The 24,331-nt window shown below is 43.8% G+C and overlaps 1 protein-coding gene across 1 annotated transcript in view; it reads right to left on the bottom strand.

Moving 5' to 3' along the window:
* LOC126263656 (CD109 antigen) overlaps positions 1–24,331 on the bottom strand; it is an 898,764-nt gene that overhangs the window by 367,960 nt on the left and 506,473 nt on the right. The window lies entirely within an intron of this gene.

The raw sequence follows: 24,331 nt of genomic DNA, 5'->3' as shown, positions 1-24,331 counted from the left end.
CTCTTCCAAGGCCATCAGTAGTTCTAATGGAATGTTGTCTACTCCCGGGGCCTTGTTTCGACTCAGGTCTTTCAGCGCTCTGTCAAACTCTTTACGCAGTATCGTATCTCCCATTTCATCTTCATCTACATCCTCTTCCATTTCCATAATATTGCCCTCAAGTACATCGCCCTTGTATAGACCCCTTCCACCTTTCTGCTTTCCCTTCTTTGCTTAGAACTGGGTTTCCATCTGAGCTCTTGATGTTCATGCAAGTGGTTCTCTTATCTCCAAAGGTCTCTTTAATTTTCCTGTAGGCAGTATCTATCTTACCCCTAGTGAGAAAAGAATCTACATCCTTACATTTGTCCTCTAGCCATCCCTGCTTAGCCATTTTGCACTTCCTGTCGATCTCATTTTTGAGACGTTTGTATTCCTTTTTGCCTGCTTCATTTACTGCATTTTTATATTTTCTCCTTTCATCAATTAAATTCAATATTTCTTCTGTTACCCAAGGATTTCTACTAGCCCTCATCTTTTTACCTACTTGATCCTCTGCTGTCTTCACTACTTCATCCCTCAGAGCTACCCATTCTTCTTCTACTGTATTTCTTTCCCCCATTCCTGTCAATTGTTCCCTTATGCTCTCCCTGAAACTCGCTACAACCTCTGGTTCTTTCAGTTTATCCAGGTCCCATCTCCTTAAATTCCCACCTTTTTGCAGTTTCTTCAGTTTCAATTTGCAGTTCATAACCAATAGATTGTGGTCAGAATCCACATCTGCCCCTGGAAATGTCTTACAATTTAAAACCTGGTTCCTAAATCTCTGTCTTACCATTATATAATCTATCTGATACCTTTTAGTATATACAGGATTCTTCCGGGTATACAACCTTCTTTTATGATTCTTGAACCAAGTGTTAGCTATGATTAAGTTATGCTCTGTGCAAAATTCTACAAGGCGGCTTCCTCTTTCATTTCTTCCCCCCAATCCATATTCACCTACTATGTTTCCTTCTCTCCCTTTTCCTACTGACGAATTCCAGTCACCCATGACTATTAAATTTACGTCTCCCTTCACTACCTGAATAATTTCTTTTATCTCGTCACACATTTCATCAATTTCTTCATCATCTGCAGAGCTAGTTGGCATATAAACTTGTACTACTGTAGTAGGCATGGGCTTTGTGTCTATCTTGGCCACAATAATGCGTTCACTATGCTGTTTGTAGTAGCTAACCCGCACTCCTATTTTTTTATTCATTATTAAACCTACTCCTGCATTACCCCTATTTGATTTTGTATTTATACCCTGTAATCACCTGACCAAAAGTCTTGTTCCTCCTGCCACCGAACTTCACTAATTCCCACTATATCTAACTTTAACCTATCCATTTCCCTTTTTAAATTTTCTAACCTACCTGCCCGATTAAGGGATCTGACATTCCACGCTCCGATCCGTAGAATGCTAGTTTTCTTTCTCCTGATAACGACGTCCTCTTGAGTAGTCCCCGCCCGGAGATCCAAATGGGGGACTATTTTACCTCCGGAATATTTTACCCAAGAGGACGCCATCATCATTTAATCATACAGTAAAGCTGCATGTCCTCGGGAGAAATTACGGCTGTAGTTTCCCCTTGCTTTCAGCCGTTCGCAGTACCAGCACAGCAAGGCCGTTTTGGTTAATGTTACAAGGCCAGATCAGTCAATCATCCAGACTGTTGCCCCTGCAACTACTGAAAAGGCTGCTGCCCCCCTTCAGGAACCACATGTTTGTCTGGCCTCTCAACAGATACCCCTCCGTTGTGGTTGCACCTACGGTACGGCCATCTGTATCGCTGAGGCACGCAAGCCTCCCCACCAACGGCAAGGTCCATGGTTCATGGGGTTCTTGTACAGATGGGGAAATACAACCACTGCAGAATGCACCAGTGGGTTTCCAGGACAAGCCGTCAGACACACAGTTGAAGAGTGCCATCAAAAATCATACAATGGAAACCTCTCGAACATGTTGGACACTACAGCAAATGTGACAAATTATATTTCTGTAAGGTGGTAAATTGTGTACATATGTATTTGTATTTCTAAAGTGAAATGTAGTTACCATTCGATGTATTATTATTATTCAAATGGAGAAAAGTCTTCCGAAGTAAGGGTGATTTCAGGTGTGTCGCAGGAGTCTGTCGTACGACCGTTGCTATTCACAATATATATAAATGTCCTTGTGGATAACATCGGAAGTTAACTGAGGCTTTTTGCGGATGATCCTGTAGTATATCGAGAGGTTGCAACAATGGAAAATTGTACTGAAATGCAGGAGGATCTGCAACGAATTGACGCATGGTGGAGGGAATGGAAATTGAATCTCAATGTAAACAATTGTAATGTGCTGCGAATACATAGAAAGATTCTTTATCATTTAGCTACAATATAGCAGGTCAGCAACTGGAAGCAGTTAATTCCATAAATTATCTGGGAATAGGCATTAGGAGTGATTTAAAATGGAATGACCATATAAAATTAATCGTCGGTAAAGCAGATGCCAGACAGATTCATTCGAAGAATCCTAAGAAAATGCAGTCCGAAAACAAAGGAAGTGGGTTACACTACACTTGTTCGCCCACTGCTTGAATACTGCTCACCAGTGTGGGATCCGTACCAGATATGGTTGATAGAAGAGATAGAGAAGATCCAACGGAGAGCAGCGCGCTTCGTTACAGAATCATTTAGTAGTCGCGAAAGCGTTACAGAGATGATAGACAGACTCCAGTGGAAGACTCTGCAAGAGAGAGGCTCAGTAGCTCGGTACGGGCTTTCGTTGAAGTTTTGAGAACATACCTTCACCGAGTGAAGCAGTATATTGCTCCCTCCTACGTGTATATCGCGAAGAGACGATGAGGATAAAATCAGAGAGATTAGAGCCCACACGGAGGCATACCGACAATCCTTCTTTCCACGAACAATACGAGACTGGAACAGAAGGGAGAACCGATAGAGATACACAAGGTACCCTCCGCCACACATCGCAGGCGGCTTGCGGAGTGTGGATGTAGGTGTGGATGCAGATGTTGCGCCAGGCAATGATTCACTGTTATGAATGCAGAATTTCGTTTTCTGGCTCATTCCTCCTCTATAGTGGGGTATCCCAAATTGTGTTCTGCGGGAAGTGAATATGTGCCCCGCGAAATACTACAAATAACGTGGCGGTTTTGCTTCCGATATGCTGAAGATTTTGAAAACATTATAATTTTACTAAGATTTCTGTGCTATTAGTTCTGATTTAAAATGGAAGTAATCACTGAATAAAAAAAGAGCTTCTCATTATTTGCAATTTTATTAACCTTCAAAACGAACAACGTATTCCACCAAAGCGCCAGGATTTTCAGTGTTGTGTCAGAGGAAAAGTGTGTGGGAACCCATGCTCTGTAACTACAAATGGAAAACTTTGGACTATTGTGTAGAAACGGAAAAGAACACAATTAAAGATAACTTAAGACAGTAAATTCAAAATTTTCGCATTAATTAAGGGACACTAATTTTGTCCTCTGCATTCTTTCGGCAAAATTTTGTAAGAAAACGGTTTCCCCATTACTGGCGCCATATCATGTAGACCTAAATACTACACTACTGGGTCGCAATCTTGAAAAGCAGAAAATGCGTAGTCGTAATATGTCAAACAGCTCGCTGTGTAAGCTGAAAAACTGACGGCTCGTGCTTCTGCTGTTAATTAATTAACGCCGTGTATCGTCCAGCCTTGCGACGTAACACGTTATTAACCAAAAAAATTAATGTTTTAAGACCTCGGAGTCACTTTGCTTATGCTTCTACTCTTTCACGGATACTGCCGGTGTAGCTTCTTAAGTGCCCAGGTGAGAGGGACTTCAGTTCTAGTTGACACCTCGTTCAGTGGTGCGTGCAGTGTGTGTGTGTGTGTGTGTGTGTGTGTGTGTGTGTGTGTGTGTGTGTCAGCTCTCCACCCGGAAAGAGTACTGGGGTGTACGGTAACAGCTACCTAACCTCTCTGCTTCTCAGGAGTAAACTTCTGTACACTGACGTCACAAAATCATGGGGCAGCGATATGCACATGCACAGTTAGCGGTAGTATCCCGTACACAAGCTATAAAAAGCAGTGCATTGGCGGAGCTGTCGTTTGTAATCAGGTGATTTATGTGGAAAGATTTCCGACACCATTATGGCCGTACGACCGAAATTAACAGACTTTGACTGCGGAATGGTAGTTGTAGTTAGACGCATGTCACACTCCATCTCGGAAGGTGTTAAGGAATTCAATATTCGGAAATTCATAACATCAAGATTGTGGCGATAATACCAAATTTCAGGCATTACTTCTCACTACGGACAACGCAGCTGCCGACGGTCTTCACGTAACGACCAATAGCAGCGGCGTTTCGTTATGGTTGCTAACAGACAAACAACACTGCACGAAATAATCGTAGAAATCAATGTGGGATGTATGACGAACGTATCCGTTAGGACGTGCGGCGAAATTTGGCGTTAATGGGCTGTGGCAGCAGACGACCGACGCGAGTGCTTTTGCTAGCAGCATAACATTGCCTGCAGCGCCTGTCCTGGCCTCGAGACAATATCAGTTGGGCCTTATACAATTGGAAAACGTTGGGCTGGTCAGATGAGTCCTGATTTCGTTTGGTAAGATCTGATGGTAGGGTTAGAGGCTGGCGCAGACCCTGCAAAGCCATGGGCCTAAATTGCCAACAAGGCACTGTGCAAGTTGGTGGTGGCTCCGTGATGGTGTGGGCTGTGCTTACATGGAATGTGCTAGGGGTTTGGCACAGCTGAAACCATCATTGACTGAAAATGGTTAAGTTCGGCTACTTGGTGAGCATTTGCAGCCGTTCATGGACTTCATGTTCTCGAACAATGATGGGATTTTTGTGGACGACAACGCACCATGGCAGTGGGCACCATGGCAGTGGCCACTACTGCTCACGGTTGGCTGGAAGAACATACTGGGCAGTTCAAGCGAATGATTTGGCCACCCAGATCGCCCGACATGAAACCCATCGAACATTTATGGGACGTAATCGAGAAGTCAGTTGCTCCACATCTTGCACCGGCAACGCTTTCGGAATTACGGTCGGCTATAGAGGCAGCAGCACGGCTCAAAATTATTTTGTCTTAATTCGTCTGAAGTTACTCGCGGTGTCCACGCAAATAAAATATACGACAGAAGGATTAGACAACTTTTCAATTCCGCTCCTCACCACAAGGAGTACAGTATTAATGACGTCAAGACCTGGTTCGGCGTGCACTGGGAAGAGTTGTCGCTTTGTCAGTCCAGATTTTGACGTCTACAACCACACAAATACGATTAAAACAAATTTTTACACGATTAATTATAATGTGTCTAATGTAAGACTATTGTCTAGCACTCGACTGTACGGGACGGCTCTCCCCACGTGTACCGACTTACTGACACGTCAGTCTTTCCCATCCGAGCACACGACAGCCTCCAGAAATCTCATTAGGGTCGTGTTAGTCACGCACAGACCTCCGCCATGAAACCACCCGCGATTCGCCCACACAAAACTCGGCGCGATTACAGAAAACAGCAAAGTGCCGTGACACGTACTGTCCCTCGCTGCTTATAATGCTAATTGTGGAACCGCAGCGTCATACAACTGAAGTCGATTCACGACCAGCGGCGCAGCGCATAATACACCAGGTATTATTCGCGGATTCCTCCACGAGACTCCGAGGGCCATAGACACGGGTTACCACGTAGATACCGTGTTTCTTGACTTCCGCAAGGCGTTCGATACAGTTCCTTACAGTCGTTTAATGAACAAAGTAAGAGCATATGGACTATCAGACCAACTGTGTGGCCGGCCGGTGTGGCCGAGAGGTTCTAGGCGCTTCAGTCTGGAACCGCGCAACCGCTACGGTCGCAGGTTCGAATCCTGCCTCGGGTATGGAAGTGTGTGATGTCCTTAGGTTAGTTAGGTTTAAGTAGTTCTAAGTTCTAGGGGACTGATGACCTCAGATATTATGTAGCATAGTGCTCACAGCCATTTGAACCAATTGTGTTCAAAATGGTTCAAATGGCTCTGAGCACTATGGGACTCAACTGCTGTGGTCATAAGTCCCCTAGAACTTAGAACTACTTAAACCTAACTAACCTAAGGACAGCACACAACACCCAGCCATCACGAGGCAGAGAAAATCCCTGACCCCGCCGGGAATCGAACCCGGGAACCCGGGCGTGGGAAGCGAGAACGCTACCGCACGACCACGAGATGCGGGCAACCAATTGTGTGATTCGATTGGAGAGTTCCTAGATAACAGAACGCAGCATGTCATTCTCAATGGAGAGAAGTCTTCCGAAGTAAGAGTGATTTCAGGTGTGCCGAGGGGAGTGTCGTAGGACCGTTGCTATTCACAAATATATGGTGTCCCAGCTATCTTGTCCACCCAAAATATCTCTGGAACAATAACAGCTATTGGAAAACGACTTTCACCGGTATCAATGTAGGGCTGGGGCCCATGAATGTACATATTTCGAAACATTCTAAAACGAAAGCATTCGTGTTTTTTAACACAAACTTATGTTTTTTTTAAATGGACTTCCTATATTTTTTCTTCAGCAATCCATAGCATGACAAAGCACATACACAATGGCAATGATTGCATCGCAATATTCCCATTACATCCCGAAATATTGAGACGCGAAGTTGACGCTTGAAACACCTGACATGCGCTGCTAGCGCACGTCCTGAGGCTCAGGCGTGAACCCCATGCTGCCCGTAATCGCGATGTGATTGACATGTGTAATCACACCTCCATACTTACCAAGAGGTCCGAAACGAATAGTACGGTCTGCTGCCATCAACTCTCATAAGCACATAATGCTTTCCCCCTTGCACGTTTTACGTATCTACGTACACAATATGAACCAGTACCGATCGGTGTACACCCGTCAGGTTTTCTTATTTATCCTGTACACCCAAAACAAGGTTTATCTAATGCGTTATATGACCCACTGTGCCTGTCGCGCAGGGCCTGGCTCTACCTAGTCAAGTGTCCAACGTAGTTGCCACTACTGCCACAGTTACCACTTCGCCTTGTTTATGATTTGCGACCCATGCAAACTCCTGTACTCCACCATCCTCCGAGCATCCCATTTGTTGTTGCTTTGGCGTGCAGTACACCGCTTGCCAGTGTAGTCGTGCATCAGAGTAATCTAGTGACGGCACGGAGGTAGTACACAATGTGAATAAACGTTGTGTTGTGGAACTTATACTGTACAGTATAATGTACACACATGAAGATATGGTAGAAATGCTGCTGATCTATGGAGAATGTACGTTGACGGGAAATGTTAGCGAACATTATGATTATTAAGTTAATATGTCTGTTTTCTACCCTACTCTACATACGTGTACTGTACCCTGTTGTAGGTGGACGAAATGCTGCTCAGGCAGAACGACTGTACAGAAGACGATTCCCTGACAAGCCATCGCCTTCGCGCCGGATGTTTGGTCGTCTCACATCTCGTCTACGTGAAATGGGAAGCTTAAATCCAAGACCTCGACATCGTCCTAGAACACGCACAGATGAACGTTCTGAAGTTGCTGTGCTCGCTACCATAGCAGTGAATCCTCGAATCAGCACAAGTCAAATTGAACGTGAAGTTGGTGTGTCGAAATCAAGTGCACAGCGCATTCTTAAACGTCATAAATTTCATCCTTACCATGTTCATTTACACCAGGATCTTCATGGAAATGACTTCCGCAATAGGGTAACTTTTGTCGGTGGGCTCAGCAAAAACTTCTGACTAATCCAATTTTTTTTGCAGATGTTCTCTTTACCGACGAGGCATCATTCTCCAACAAAGGAATTGTCAATATGAGGAATATGCATTATTGGTCCGCAGACAATCCAAAATGGCTCCGTCAGGTAGAGCATCAACGTCCGTGGAAAGTTAATGTTTGTTGTGGGATTATTGGAGATACCATTATCGGACCTTCCTTTATAAATGGCATCCAAAATGGCAGACAATACTCCAGATTTATACGACACAATCTTCCTGTTCTCTTGGACACCGTACCTCTGAACCGGAGAATGGTCATGTGGTATCAGCATGACCGATGCCCTGCACATAACGCCTTACGAGCACGAAGACTTCCCAACCGTAAGTTCCCTGGTAGGTGGATTGGACGAGGTGGCCCAGTTAGGTGGCCTGCCCGATCTCCGGACCTTACACCGCTGGATTATTTTCTTTGGGGAGCAGTGAAGGATGCTGTTTACCAACATGAACCAACAACACCAGAGGACATGAAGCAACGCATTATTGATGCTTGTACAGCCATCAAAGAGGAAACAGTAGCACGAAGTAGGGCATCCTTCATCCGCAGAGTGACCCTATGTATGCAAGCCAATGGGCATCACTTTGAGCATGAGATGTGAACGCTATGTTTAGTATGTAGTGCTGGTATCACAGTGGAAGTTTCTACAAAGGGCCATTTTACCCAGAGATGTTAAGAAACATTTGTTTGCAACAATTTGTCATTTAACGCATTAGATAAACATAACATTGACAATTATGTGATAATAAAACTAATTGGTTAAACATGTTTACATTCATCTTCTATGTCCTACCTGAACTTCCCAAATCAAAACATTTTTACCTAAACAACGGTAAAACTTTTAGTCCACTTGCTCGTTTCACTAAAACCATCAACATGAATTTTACTATTACGAGTGAATGATTAACTGCCACTTGCGCTAGATCTACAGTAAAGTTTTAACGTTGAACGGCATTACCCTTTTAGTAACGTTTTACGATAAGCGAAGTTAACTTTGTGACTAACGTTGCGGTACACAGATACGTTATAGAACCGCATCACCCCTAGCCTATGGGATAAATACATGCGGAATGTACGACGTTAATGCAGGATGGCAGCAGACCGTATTATTCGTTTCGAACCTCTTGATAAGTATGGAAGTGTGATTACGCATGTCAATCACATCGCGATTACGGGCAGCATGGGGTTCACGCCTGAGCCTCAGGACATGCGCTAGCAGCGCATGTCGGGTGTTTCAAGCGTCAACTTCGCGTCTTAGCGTCTCGGGAAGTAATGGGAATATTGCGATGCAATCAACGCCATTGTGTATGTGCTTTGTCATGCTATGGATTGCTGAAGAAAAAATATAGGAGGTCCATTTAAAAAAAACATAAGTTTGTGTTAAAAAACACGAATGCTTTCGTTTTAGAATGTTTCGAAATATGTACATTCATGGGCCCCAGCCCTACATTGATACCGGTGAAAGTCGTTTTCCAATAGCTGTTATTGTTCCAGAGATATTTTGGGTGGACAAGATAGCTGGGACACCCTATATATATATATTTAATGACCTTGTGGATAACATCGAAAGTTCACTGAGGCTTTTTGCGGATGATGCTGTAGTATATCGAGACGTTGTAACAATGGAAAATTGTACTGAAATGCAGGAGGATCTGCAACGAATTGACGCATGGTGCAGGGGATGGCAATTGAATCTCAGTGTAGACAAGTGTAATGTGCTGCGAATACATAGAAAGAAAGATCCTTCATCATTTAGCTACAATATAGCAGGTCAGCAGCTGGAAGCAGTTAATTCCATAAATTATCTGGGAGTACGCATTAGGAGTGATTTAAAATGGAATGACGATATAAAATTAATCGTCGGTAAAGCAGATTCATTGGAAGAATCCTAAGGAAATGCAGTCCGAAAACAAAGGAAGTCGGTTACAGTACACTTGTTCGTCCACCGCTTGAATACTGCTCAGCAGTGTGGGATCCGTACCAGATAGGGTTGATGGAAGAGATAGAGAAGATCCAACGGAACGCTGCGCGCCTCGTTACAGGATAATTTCGTAATCGCGAAAGCGTTACGGAGATGATAGATAAACTCCAGTGGTTCAAATGGCTCTGAGCACTATGGGACTTAACATCTATGGTCATCAGTCCCCTAGAACTTAGAACTACTTAAACCTAACTAACCTAAGGACAGCACACAACACCCAGCCATCACGAGGCAGAGAAAATCCCTGACCCCGCCGGGAATCGAACCCGGGACCCCGGGCGGGGGAAGCGAGAACGCTACCGCACGACCACGAGATGCGGGCAAACTCCAGTGGAAGACTCTGCAGGAGAGACGCTCAGTAGCTCGGTACGGGTTTTTGTTGAAGTTTCGAGAACATACCGTCACCGAGGAGCAAGTAGTATATTGCTCCGTCCTACGTATATCTCGCGAAGAGACCATGAGGATAAAATCAGAGAGATCAGCGCCCACACAGAGGCGTACCGACAATCTTTCTTTCCACGAACAATACGAGACTGGAATAGAAGGGAGAACCGATCGAGGTACTCAAGGTACCATCCGCCACACACCGTGAGGTGGCTTGCGCAGTATGGATGTAGATGTAAAAGTTCACCGTCCAGTGATACAATCTTCAAAGTGGGTCATCAAACACAAACTAGCATTTCAATTTATTGTGCATGGAACTGCGAATTATACTGGCTATAGAACTGAATTCTTCACCTAAGAACGTATTAACAAAATTAGAAGAAAAGACAAAAGTTGCTTTGGCTTGTCAAAATGTTGGTGTAAATTTTCAATGTATGCACTAAAGCCGGAAAAACTCTGAGCTAAGACCGTGATGACTGTTTTAAGGCTGATACTACGAGTGACTGCTATGTGGCGGAGGCAACAACACAATCTAATTAACATAATTTTCCGTCTTGATCACTTTTTATTTAATGAACTTTACATCAGAATATAATAATACGGGAGAAAGGCATAAGAAGTCATTTTATACAGCGCATACCGTTCTACATGATTTATATACAAAACGAAACACAGATCATTAAATGGACGCCGTTAGGCAGTGTCTCGTACGATGCCTGTGTGTTAACGCGCCATGGACTAGGTACACAGTTCGCGCGGCGAGAAGAGCCGCGGTAGCTGACGTAGGTTCGGCGCGACTGCCGCCACCACGGATCACCTGAGAAGGCGAAGCCGTACGCGTCTCTATGGCAACGCCTCACAGTGACCGCAGCCGCTGTTTCCGGCTTTGTTTACCGGCCGGCAGCGATTCAGCTTCGCAGCTGGCAGCCGCGCGCTGCCAGGAGGTCCAGACAGGCACAGATCACGACAGGTGAGGCATCACGCTTTTCTCCACGTTAAAAGTTCCAACGTAACGTTTTGAAGTCTGTAGTACTCGGTGTAGAGTCCATTCGTATAAATAAGATCTGTGGAAATAATACGTACTAGTGTGAAGATTAGGACAACGGCCTTGCCGCAGTGGTTACACCGGTTCCCGTCAGATCACCGAAGTTGTGCGCTGTCTGGCTGGGCTAGCAGTTGGACGGATGACCATCCGGTCTGTCGAGCGCTGTTGGCAAGCGGGGTGTACTCTGCCCTTGTGAGGCAAACTGAGGAGCTACTTGACTGAGAAGTAGCGGCTCCGGTCTCGTCAAATGACATACGGCCGGGAGAGCGGTGTGCTGACCACATGCCCCTCCATATTCGCATCCAGCGACGCCTGTGTGCTGAAGATGACACGGCGGCCGGTCGGTACCGTTGAGTCTCTCAAGGCCTGTTCGGACGGAGTTAGTTTTAGTGTGACGATGGGGCTATTTTCTAAAAGAAAGTCACAATATAGTTTTTACATGCTTTTATAATGCTCTCTCTTGTGTAATATCAACACTTTCAAATGGTTCCGTCGCCACACAAGTCCCAAATACCTTTTTTTCTTTAGAGGCCAACTAAGGACCACGTCGAGATTACCATTTATTTCTCTTTGCCGTCATCCTCTCCTAACTCTCTCCTTCCTCTCGCTTGACCATTTGACACCAGTTGTTTTTCTGCTACACTTAGCTTACTTAAAAACCTTTGACTTACTTGACTTCGACTCTGAGTTTGCCTCTGTTGTGTAAAGTCTTCAGTTCAGTCTGCATTTCCTCTTTTTGTCTTCCTTCCGATCCATTTGCTGTCTCTTTTCATAATTTGGATGAATGTGTGGTTTATCTTTGCTAATCTGTCTTCCTTCATTCTCTGTAGACGAAAGGGTGTAACACGTCCGCTGCTGATATCATACGTTTATTTTAGCGCACAACGAGTTTATTTCTTTATTAGGTCTCAACAGTCAACAGCCATCATTGTTCTTGATTGGGCGTAATATTTTTGGGAGCATTCTTCTTTCTATACTTTCCAAATCTTCCAAAGCCGTTTTGTATCGAGATAAAAGTCGTGTTACTGTCCCACAGATGACTTCCCGTTTTACAACTGTACCATAACGATTTAATTTAAAATCATTTATACTGTACAGATTCCTCACTTTCATATATGCTCGTTTCATTATTTCGGTTCTGATTTTAATTGGTTTTTCCTTTCTTGCGTTTATATTTTCACTCATGCATTTAACGTTCTCCGTTTTCTAGATGCTGCCATACATGGTTTTTAGAATTCTTGGTGAGTTACTTTCACTGTTGATGTATTCCGACTTTCAAACGATATTTGTAGATCTGCCTCATCGGCTCTCTCTCCCTCACAAGCACATGTCTTTTCTTTACATTCTCTAAGTTGCCAGCCATTATCAGATCATCTGCAAAGGCCAAACAGTTTACTGCTTCTTTCGATTTACCCAGTTTTATGTAGTTATTAAGCTTATTTTTCTTCCTCTATTTTCTATTCTCTTATAATTTTTCCCAGGACACAGTTAAATGATAATGGTGGTAAACCGTCTCCTTGCCAACTCTCAAGACAATTCGGGTGGGACCAAAAGTTGTTCCAGGAAACTTAACTCTCAAAACACTGTTTGTACAATTTTTGTAGGTCCTCCCTTTTGACTGGAGGTCTTGGGGACCACGGCCGTTCAGTATTGTAAGAAAATGAAATGCCCACAGCCGTCCTTATCTACATCTACGTGATTACTCTGCTTTTCACAACAGAGTGCCTGGCAGAGGGGTCAATGAACCACCTTCAAGCTGCCTCTCTACCGTTCCACAGTCGAACTTACGATCTTATTTCTTGTGCAGCTGCCCTTCAGCCTAAACAAAGACCTGAAGACGGCACACTGAAGCGACGAAACTGATAGCTGAACAATAAATAAGATCACAATGACGGCTGTAGGCGTTCCTTTTTATTTATTTATTTATTATTTTTCAGCTGTTTGTAAGAGTATATTTGCAGAGTTTTCCAACATACTGCAAATTCACTCAGGGTTTTGAGGAGCTAGTCTCTGTCGACTGAATGATATGCCCTTTTAAAATTAACAAATATTACCACTATTGTTTTATTTGATGTTTTTGTATATCAAATTTTTTGTTTAACGTTTCTTATAGATTTTATTGATACAAAAGGACAATAATGTTATTTATACAAAAGGCCAATATGCCTGCTACCAAAACTTTTAGGTGTAATGGTTGCTTAATCTATAACGTGATTACCGTACTGCACTAACGTCACGTAAAGACCAAAATTTATTTTATTTAAGGCAAGCTGCCTCAGTCAACAATTAGTTCTTTTAGTCGCTGGTACGTTTACATAAGGGATCTGACGAGGTCCTGTGTGAGGATGTCTTTTTAATGCGAAACACTTCCTCTTGCGCCGGCCGGAGTGGTCGAGCGGTTAAAGGCGCTACAGTCTGGAACCGCGCGACCGCTACGGTCGCAGGTTCGAATCCTGCCTCGGGCATGGATGTGTGTAATGTCCTTAGGTTAGTCAGGTTTAAGTAGTTCTAAGTTCTAGGGGACTGATGACCACAGCAGTTAAGTCCCATAGTGCTCAGAGCCATTTGAACCATTTGAACTTCCTCTTGCAATGACAGCGTGTATAGCCTTGTCCCCCGCTTCTCGAATTAACTGCAGTTGCTTCTCTCAGCGACATTTCTTGAAAAGAAATCTCATCTATGGAAAGTAACTTTTCTTTACAAATTACGAACTGATTATGTGTATAAAGTTGCTTGAGGGTACGATTTTTTATTTCCCAGTTTATAGAAATCTATTCCAACAACAACCACTAACACATTTCGGCTATCTATACGACCACGGTCGACATCAGGGACTTGTATTCGTACATTATCACCAATTTGAGCAGGACGAAACTGTTTTTGTGAGGTTCGTAACATCTTTGTTGCTTGCAGTAGAAGATTTTCCTTCGCGGTCGCTCTTTTTGTAGAAATCACTCGTGTTTTTCAGACAGAATTTGATGTGAATACGTTGTAGGTTGTAGGTCCTCTTCAGTATTTTTCTTTGGAATAAGGTTTTCGGTATGACCATCGCTCAAATTTTTTTTATAAGCATTAACAGTTTCTTCAAGCTGTTCTTCGGCTTCAGAAGTATTGGCAATTTCTTCGAGTTGTTCTTCAGTTACAATATTTGCGATTTGTTCACCAGGCAAAAAAGACGATGCTATGCCTCTTTTTGATTTAACGCCAAACATGACTTCATAAGGACTTTGGCGTATTCCTTCGTAGCAGTAGTGTTCTTGGCAAATTGAACAAAGGATATACCATCTGACCATTTATTTGTATCGTTATCGTTCATTCATGCAGTTAGCATATTCTGTATATCCTGATTGGCCCTTTCAACTGAGCCTTGCGTTCGAGTGTGACGAGACTTTTCATGAACTATTTTAACATCTTTCCACATAGCGCATATTTCGGATATGACTTGATTACTAAATTCTCTACCATTATCTGATTGCAATATTGCTGGTGCACCAAATGTTAAAAATATTGAATCATGTGATGCGCTACTTCTTCAGCTCTTTTAGTTTTCAAAGGTCGTAGCTTGACAAACTTAGTTAAATGATCTTGATGCACCATTATGAACTTATATTCGCCATCTCTGTTTGACTGCAGATCTATCAGATCAACTTGACATCTTTAGTTTAATTCAGAACTAACCACTGGCTTCGCAACAATACCTTCCTTAGGTGCACTGTGTTTCATTTGACACTGTTTGCATAAATTTAAATACAACATTAAAACTTCATATGTAAGATTTTTGTATTTAACTTGAAACTATTTAAGCATACGTGTTCTTCCTCCGTGGCCTATTCTGATGTGAGTTTCATATAGTATACTGTACAATTCTTCATTGGTAACGTAATACTGTATGTTCGTTTCCCCTGGTTTTAATGGTACAATTAACTTCTCTTCATGATTAATTTTTAAAACATCAAAACGTTTTAATCGTCTGTAATCCAAAGGTGTGTTGCATTTAATTCTAACAGAAACCACTTCAGAAAGTATTTTAGAATACTTTTCTTGAGAAAAATAAAAAGTATTGTCTTCTCATTTACCCGCAATTAATACATTTAACTTTTCATGAAAAAGATCATGATTTACTGCAATATCCATTTAGTATATAAATTAGGGTATCGGAAAAAAATTAAGAAAACATTTTGCCGCGCGGGATTAGCCGAGCGGTCTGAGGCGCTGCAGTCTTGGACTGTGCGTCTGGTCCCGGCGGAGGTTCGAGTCCTCCCTCGGGGGCATGGGTGTGATGGGTGTGCGTGTTTGTCCTTAGGATAATTTAGGTTAAGTAGTGTGTAAGCTTAGGGACTGATGACCTTAGCAGTTAAGTCCCATAAGATTTCACACACATCTGAACTTTTTTTTTTTTTTTTTTTTTTTTTTTTTTTTTTTTTTTTTTTTAGAGAACGTTGCTCGCGTTATCAAAGCTTGCATAAGACTGACAAAGCTGATTGACTCCGAGCAGAACAAAGGATTTGGCGGGAGAGAGCCCGTCGCTTGTTTTTTGACTCTTCTGTTTTGGACCTCCACCAGAGCATATCTGTGATTGTCGACACACACCGGAGAGGGTCCGAATGTACAATAATGTAATGGAATATTCGATCTTTCACCGACGTATTTGGTATCTAGAATGAGATTTTCACTCTGCAGCGGAGTGTGCGCTGATATGAAACTTCCTGGCAGTTTAAAACTGTGTGCCGGACCGAGACTCCAACTCGGGACCTTTGCCCTCTACCAACTGAGCTACCCAAGCACGACTCACTCCCCGTCCTCACAGCTTTACTTCTGCCAGTACCTCGTCTCCTACCTCATTCTGGAAACATCCCCCAGGCTGTGGCTAAGCCATGTCTCCGCAATATCCTTTCTTTCAGGAGTGCTAGTTCTGCAAGGTTCGTAGGAGAGCTTCCGTAAAGTTTGGAAGGTAGGAGACGAGGTACTGGTAGAAGTAAAGCTGTGATGACGGGGCGTGAGTCGTGCTTGGGTAGCTCAGTTGGTAGAGCACTTGCCCGCGAAAGGCAAAGGTCCCGAGTTCGAGTCTCGGTGCGGCACACAGTTTTAATCTGCCAGGAAGTTTCGTATTTGGTATCTGTTGACATTCACCGGTGAAAGTCGACATTCTCCAATTTCGTTCATTCACGGTAACATATACATGTACATAAATTTGTGTACTCTGGATAAAATTGCTTACCTATTTCTCTCTCATCTAACAGATTCTGATATTGGGGTGAGTCGAAACGCTTTAGGCTGCATAGTTTATATACTGAAGCTACAAAAACCTAATAGTACATCAACTAGTGCTGTTACTATCACGGACGCGTGTGGTGAATTTACGTGTATTTAGTGACAGTGAGCGGGAGTGGCGGCAGCAACGGCAGGCACCGCCCAGGGTGCAGAACTGGTGCGGCGCCCTGTCTGTCCGCTTCCTCTCTGTCCACGCCCCTCACCCGCCTCCCACTACATAGCGTACGTCGCATCCACTGAGAACAAAAGATGCCCACCACAGCGGGACTGTCTGGTGATCATTCGCTGCTCTATCTTCAGCGTTTAACAGCTCTGATGATGACTTCGATACCAGTAGCTAATCCGCTTCTCCTCCCCCCCCCCCTCTCCTAACTGTGACTGTACGTCACATACATGGACATTTGGAGAAAGGGAAAAGATTTTTTTATTTATGAGATGTGTGAACCATAAATTATTTCAAGACTGTGTACGTGTGCGCGATCTATAACAAATAGTAAAGAACGTAAGTTATTATTATCAAAACACAAATATCGATGTAATTGATAAAACATAGTTTTTTGGTATAATCTCTGTGTATCATAGGCCAGGAAGATCAGAGACACTGCTTCTGTTTTGTTTCGTCTATAGATAGGCCGTCATTGTAATGGCGCCGAGCACTATGGGACGCAACTGCTGAGGTCATTAGTCCCCTAGAACTTAGAACTAGTTAAACCTAACTAACCTAAGGACATCACAAACATCCATGCCCGAGGCAGGATTCGAACCTGCGACCGTAGCGGTCTTGCGGTTCCAGACTGCAGCGCCTTTAACCGCATGGCCACTTCGGCCGGCGCCGTCATTGTAGAGCTGGATAATATTTAATGTAAGTTTGGTTATAATTTAGTAAAATATACTTATAATTGTTATCAGAAAGTGTGTATTATTGACTTAATTGTCACCTCTCATAATCACAACCATTAATTATAATTAGCAACATTTTTACAGAACTTAGTAGTGCAAGGAGCTCATCTCCCCTAGCAGGATTTAGTCGGCCATTACGCTGGCTGTATTATTTAATTAAAATTTCAGGTCATAATATTAAATGTAAATGTGAGAGGTTTCTCTACCTTGATCTTACAATATTTTCAGAGTTAAACAGAGTAAAAATAGATTTCGTTTATTAATATTTAGAATACTGAATGAGTTCAGTATGTTTCATTTTGGCCGCCTAACGGCAGATGACATTCTCTCCGGCTCTGCCTTGCAAATAATGAACAAGAAATATTGAACATCATTACATTCCGCAGTATCTCAGTTAATCCTAAGGTAGTTTGGTACATAAATCACCAGTAGCCCCTGAGACCCATATTAATAATTACAGTTTGCGTAAGAGTATGCCGGCCGAAGTGGCCGTGCGGTTAAAGGCGCTGCAGTCTGGAACCGCAAGACCGCTACGGTCGCAGGTTCGAATCCTGCCTCGGGCATGGATGTTTGTGATGTCCTTAGGTTAGTTAGGTTTAACTAGTTCTAAGTTCTAGGGGACTAATGACCTCAGCAGTTGAGTCCCATAGTGCTCAGAGCCATTTGAACCATTTCGTAAGAGTATGCTTATTTTCTTTTCTAAATAGCAGCGCTCACGCAAACTATTAGAAGGCGGTGAGTCGCACGTTGTGTTTAAAAAATATTATATCGTACGTACTTCGGGGCAGCCGATGTCCGTACGAGTGTTACCGCGGTATACATTAATTAAGTCTCATGCTAGCCCACAATATTTAGTCACCCCAACCAAAATCATAAAATATAATTATAAAAATGGAAATATATAATTATCCCGAGATAAAGTAAGTGGCCATACACACACATATACACTTATACTGTGATACCCCCCCCCCCCCCCCCCAATACCGTTCCACTCGCGAATGACGCGTGGGAAGAATGATTGTCATGAGCCTCTGAATTAGCTCTAATTCCTCGAACTCTCCCGTCGCGGTGATTTCGCGAGACGTATACGGGAGGAAGTAACATGTTTCAGGCTCGTCCCAGAAAGTGGTCTCCCGAAATTTCAATGGTTGACCTCTCCGTGACGCATAGCGCCTCTCTTGTAGCGCCTGCCACTGGAGTTCGTTGAGCACCTCTGTAACGCTCTCGGGCAGACTAAAACGACCCCTCGACGAAACGCCCCGCTGTTCGTTAGATCTTCCCTATCTATGTGTCCTGCCTGGGAAGTATCCCAATACTCAAAAGTCGGCCGATAAGCGCCTTGTAAGCGACTTCCTTCGTGGGTTAGCTACATATCCTTAAGATTCTTCCTATGAATCTATCTGCCGTCTGCTGTCCTTACTGGGAGATAATGCAAGAGGCTTTACAGAGTTTAAAAGTTTTTGATGAGGTAACCGAAGAGGTGCCCCCACAGAAAACAAAATGGCTCTGAGCACTATGGGACTTAACATCTATGGCCATCAGTCCCCTAGAACTTAGAACTACTTAAACCTAACTAACCTAAGGACATCACACAACACCCAGCCACCACAGAAAACAGCCTCAGTTTCAAAAACGAAAATCTTGCCAAGATTAAAGGAATGGCAACTAAAACATTCTTGACAAAAATAAAGAATATCCTCAAGGAAACAAAGTCACTAGTTGATAATTTGCTTAAAGGGCTGTCAGAGTGGTTTGGTGATATCTCCAGCAACGAAATGATTAGTCAGGCAACGTTACTGGACCCCTGATTCAAAGGCAAGGACTTTCAGGTGACAAAACATTTCAGGGCTGCTACAGGAAGGCTGTTGCAGAATTGAAAGCGTTAGTTGTTCAATAAGAAAAAACAGAGCTCACGTCTCAACCAGTTACCACAGTTACACATCAGACTTCTTCAATCTGGTAGGAGTGCAATGAAACTGTTAGTCAAATTCTAGCAAGTCACAACCAGGAAAACCCGCAGTAATTGGCGAATTGGACGAATATTTAGTGGAGGGCTATTTGCCTAGAAACAGCGATCCCTTAAACTGGTGGGAAACAAAAAACTGGTGTGGCTATCGTTTTATCAATTGGTTCTAAGGACAAATATGCACTGAGAAGAGAAAGAGACTCACATAGACTACAATCGGTCAAATTTCATTCCTAAATGACAATATTGATTAATTTTTTAATGGGAACATATATGGTAATACTGACGGTAAATGATGACTGCAGATACGCTTCAATTCCTGTCAATGATTAAAAGAACACCATAGCTATACATTTATAAACAAAAAGGTCATTGACAAAGGTCTACTTAGGCACTTGTGGGTTTTATTGTTGTTCTGAAGAAGGTGTAGTTATCTACGCCGAAACCTGGGTTAACACTTAACACTAGGTGCTTTTTTCGCAATCGAGGCGGGTTTAAGGTTTTTTAATATTTTAACCAACCATTGCCGACGCACTGCGATATTGAAGGTTCTTTAACACAAAATTTTTGCTCATGTTCGTATGTTCTTTCAAAATAGGACCAAATCAGATAAAATGCAGGTTTAGTGATCTGAATTAAAAAGGCAATGTACCTTCGTTTTACATATTTTTGTGAGTGGGTGGTGAGTCCATTCCAGTGAGTGACCAGTTTTGATCCAGTCTATGAAAAGAACAGTTTTTCCAAAAAAAGTCCAAATGTGTGTGAAATCTTATGGGACTTAACTGCTAAGGTCATCAGTCCATAAGCTTACACACACACACACACACACACACACATACCCGAGGGAGGATTCGAACCTCTGCCTGGACCAGCCGCACAGTCCATGACTGCAGCGCCATAGACCACTCAGTTAATCCCGCGCGGCCACTGTTTTGCCCATCTGTATTACACAGTACAGATGATAGTTTCGTGTGACTCAGCTGCCAGGTGCGGGTGTGTCTGCTGGACGCCACACTTCTGCGACTTGAGCGTTCCTAACCGGCGCCAGTTACGCAGTCGGGGAAAGCGGGACCCCGAGTTTAACGTGGAAACCGAACCACTTGTTTCTGGCCACAGCTCACATCACTGAGAGGTGGAGGCTACAATAAAACCGAAGAGTGAAAAATCCGTGGTGGTTCCGACCGAGAATCGACCCCGCGACCTCTGTTTCCAGGCACGCGCTTTACCGCTAAGCCACCAGAGCCGATACGTACGTAGATGGTTAATTTACAGTTTTTGATGAGTGAGTTTGCGACTGTAAAATTATGTGACATATTCCGTATCTTTTCACTGCAGTGACTTAGAAGTTTTAATATTTTATGCCGCCAAGGGACCGTGGACCTTAGTATCTGACAAATCCAACTTAATATACAAGGTGGTCCATTGATCGTGACTGCGCCAAATATCTCACGAAATAAGCGTCAAACGAAAAAGCTACAAAGAACGAAACTTGTCTAGCTTGAAGGGGGAAACCAGATGGCGCTATGGTTGGCCCGCTAGATGGCGCTGCCATAGGTCAAACGGATACCAACTGCGTTACTTTACATAGGAACCCCCCCCCCCCATTTTTATTACATATTCGTGTAGTCCATAAAGAAATATGAATGTTTCAGTTGGACCACTTTTTTCCCTTTGTGATAGATGGTGCTGTAATAGTCACAAACATATGGCTCACAATTTTAGACTAACAGTTGGTAACAGGTAGGTTTTTTAAATTAAAATACAGAACTTAGGTACGTTTGAACATTTTATTTCGGTTGTTCCAATGTGATACATGTACCTTTGTGAACAGATCATTTCTGAGAACGCATGCTGTTACAGCATGACTACTTGTAAATACCACATTAATGCAATAAATGCTCAAAATGATGTCCGTCAACCTCAATGCATTTGGCAATACGTGTAACGACATTCTTCTCAACAGCGAGTAGTTCGCCTTCCTTAATGTTCGCACATGCATTGACAATGCGCTGACGCATGTTGTCAGGCGTTGTCGGTGGATCACGATAGCAAATATCCTTCAACTTTCCCCACAGAAAGAAATCCGGGGACGTCAGACCCGACGAACGTGCGGGCCATGGTATGGTGCTTCGACGACCAATCCACCTGTCATGAAATATGCTATTCAATACCGCTTCAACCGAACGCGAGGTATGTGTCGGACGTCCATCATGTTGGAAGTACATCTCCATTCTGTCATGCAGTGAAACATCTTGTAGTAACGTCGGTAGAACATTACGTAGGAAATCAGCTTACATTGCACCATTTAGATTGCCATCGATAAAATGGGGGCCAATTATCGTTCCTCCCATAATGCCGCACCATACATTAACCCGCCAAGGTTGCTGATGTTCCACTTGTCGCAGCCATCGTGGATTTTCCGTTGCCCAATAGTGCACATTAGGCCGGTTTACGTTACCGCTGTTGGCGAATGACGCTTCGTCGCTAAATAGAACGTGCGCAAAAAATCTGTCATCGTCCCGTAATTTCTCTTGTGCCCAGTGGCAGAACTGTACACGACGTTCAAAGCCGTCTCCATGCAATTAGTGGAGCATAGAAATATGGTTCGGCTGCAATAGATGTTGATGTAGCATTCTCAACACCGACGTTTTTGAGATTCCCGATTCTCGCGCAATTTGTCTGCTACTGATGTGCGGGTTAGCCGCGACAGCAACTAAAACACCTACTTGGGCACAATCATTTGTTGCAGGTCGTGGTTGACGTTTCACATGTGGCTGAACACTTAATGTTTCCTTAAATAATGTAATTATCCGGCGAACGGTCCGGACACTTGGATGTCGTCGTCCAGGATACCGAGCAGCATACATAGCACACGCCCGTTGGGCATTTTGATCACAATAGCCATACATCAACACGATATCGACCTTTTCCGCAATTGGTAAACGGTCCATTTTAACACGTGTAATGTATCACGAAGCAAGTACCGTCCGCACTGGAGGAATGTTACGTGATACCACGTACTTATACGTTTGTGACTATTACAGCGCCATCTATCACAAAGCGAAAAAAGTGGTCCGACTAAAACATTCATATTTCTTTACGTACTATACGAATATGTAATAAAAATGGGTGTTCCTATTAAAAAAAAAACGCAGTTGATATCCGTTTGACCTATGGCAGCGCCATCTAGTGGGCCAACCATAGCGCCATCTGGTTTCCCCCTTCAAGCTAGACAAGTTTCGTTCTTTGTAGTTTTTTCGTTTGATGGTTATTTCGTGAGGTATTTGGCCCGGTCACTATCAATGGACCACCCTGTATAGTTAACACGTGTAACATTATCTGTGGGACTTTACATATTTTTTTATGAAGCACTTTTTGCTTCTCCTGTAAAATTTATCGGAAAGTCGTCTCAGACAGCTTATGTGTGCGGAGGCTATTGTTTCGGCGCCCGTCTGAAGGTTGTGCCTTCCATCTGGAGAACGCGACTGCGCCGTTTCCCCTGAACAGGGAAGGCGTGTGAGTTTGCGGCAGCGGCGGCAGCAGCGCAGGTAATCGCTGTCTCCGCAGACCGCTTCCTGTGAGGGGAGGTCTCGAGGCCGCTGCTGGCATTTACAAGCGCTGACTCACCAGTTGCTCAACACGGAGCAGCGATTACCCGCCAGCACGGTCTGCCTGCAGGTTCTACGGAGCAGTTTCAGCGGGCAGGTGCGCATGCGCGGAGCTTACGTCACGATAGCAGCAGCAGTAGCAGCAAGCAGACAGTAGATGCAAACATTTTTCTGGTGCGCCCAAGCTGCCAGAATTGCGCATGCGCAGACCGGTCTGATGTTGAGAGAGAGAGAGAGAGAGAGAGAGAGTGTTTATAGTTTACGGGCGCTCGTTGTCGAGGTTATCAGTGCCCTTACAAATATTGAAAGAAACTAATGACGACAAAATGGCTAATACGTCCCACGCCACTCGTGTTGACCCGCACTATCACCATCTTTCACGTCAAGACAAAGGGGAAAGAGTGAAACGTGCTATACTTTGGATTAAAACATAAGTAAAGCGACAAAGGAGCTAAATTAACAGAACAGGGAAATGTCACTGGCTGACGACATACAAGAAACATGTGTGAGCCAGTTGCCCACTTAACACATTAATAACATCTCCCGAGAATCTTAGAAAACAAGTTAGGCGAATCGCAAAACCTTTCGTTTCAATGTCACTTAAAAAAGTGGGCAGATCTGTCAGTAAAAACTACCGCTGCCCTACGGTCTGCAAATAAAATACAGTCTTGTAAAACGTGGAGCACAGTGATCTGCACGCCACAAGCAGCACACACTGAAGGGCCTACTAGCCGGAGCTAGATGTCATGCGTCATAGGCACAGGCGGGAGGACAAGACTTCCTCATCCCGTCCGCACGGCTCGAGGTACGCCACGGCCGCGACGTGGGCTTCACTAGACGCAGCTTATTCTGTCACTTCCTGCCGCTACTCTTCCCATTATTCTGGAGCTCAACAGTGAGGCGATTTGAGACGATACCATGCGCGGGGATGGCACACTGAACTGGGGACCACGACAATCCGTCCTGTCTGCTACATCCGCCCTTTCGTTCCCGAAACACCCATGTGTCCTGGAACCAACAGAAAGGCATCTACTTCCCCAGTCTTTGTATGTGTAGAAGGGGGCGTCCTGGATATCCTGGACTATTTTATCAGCTGGATACAAGAATTGCAGAGACTGATGGGCTCTGAGGGGGTCGAAACAGACGGGGAATTCAGTAGGCATGGCACGTATCAGCTCCAGCACCCACAAGATCGTAGATAATTCGGCATCGAAGATAATGAAGTCTCGAGGCAACTGAATCTTGAGAACACGATCAGGTACAAAAACGGAACAGACAACTTTGGTCAGAAGCATCCGTGAACGAGTCATTTAAAATGTCGTAAAATTTCACATTACAAACATATGCTGAAGT

The sequence above is a fragment of the Schistocerca nitens genome, chromosome 6 (assembly GCF_023898315.1).
Source record: "Schistocerca nitens isolate TAMUIC-IGC-003100 chromosome 6, iqSchNite1.1, whole genome shotgun sequence".
NCBI lineage: Eukaryota > Metazoa > Arthropoda > Insecta > Orthoptera > Acrididae > Schistocerca > Schistocerca nitens.
This window is presented reverse-complemented; position numbering and strand designations above follow the sequence as displayed.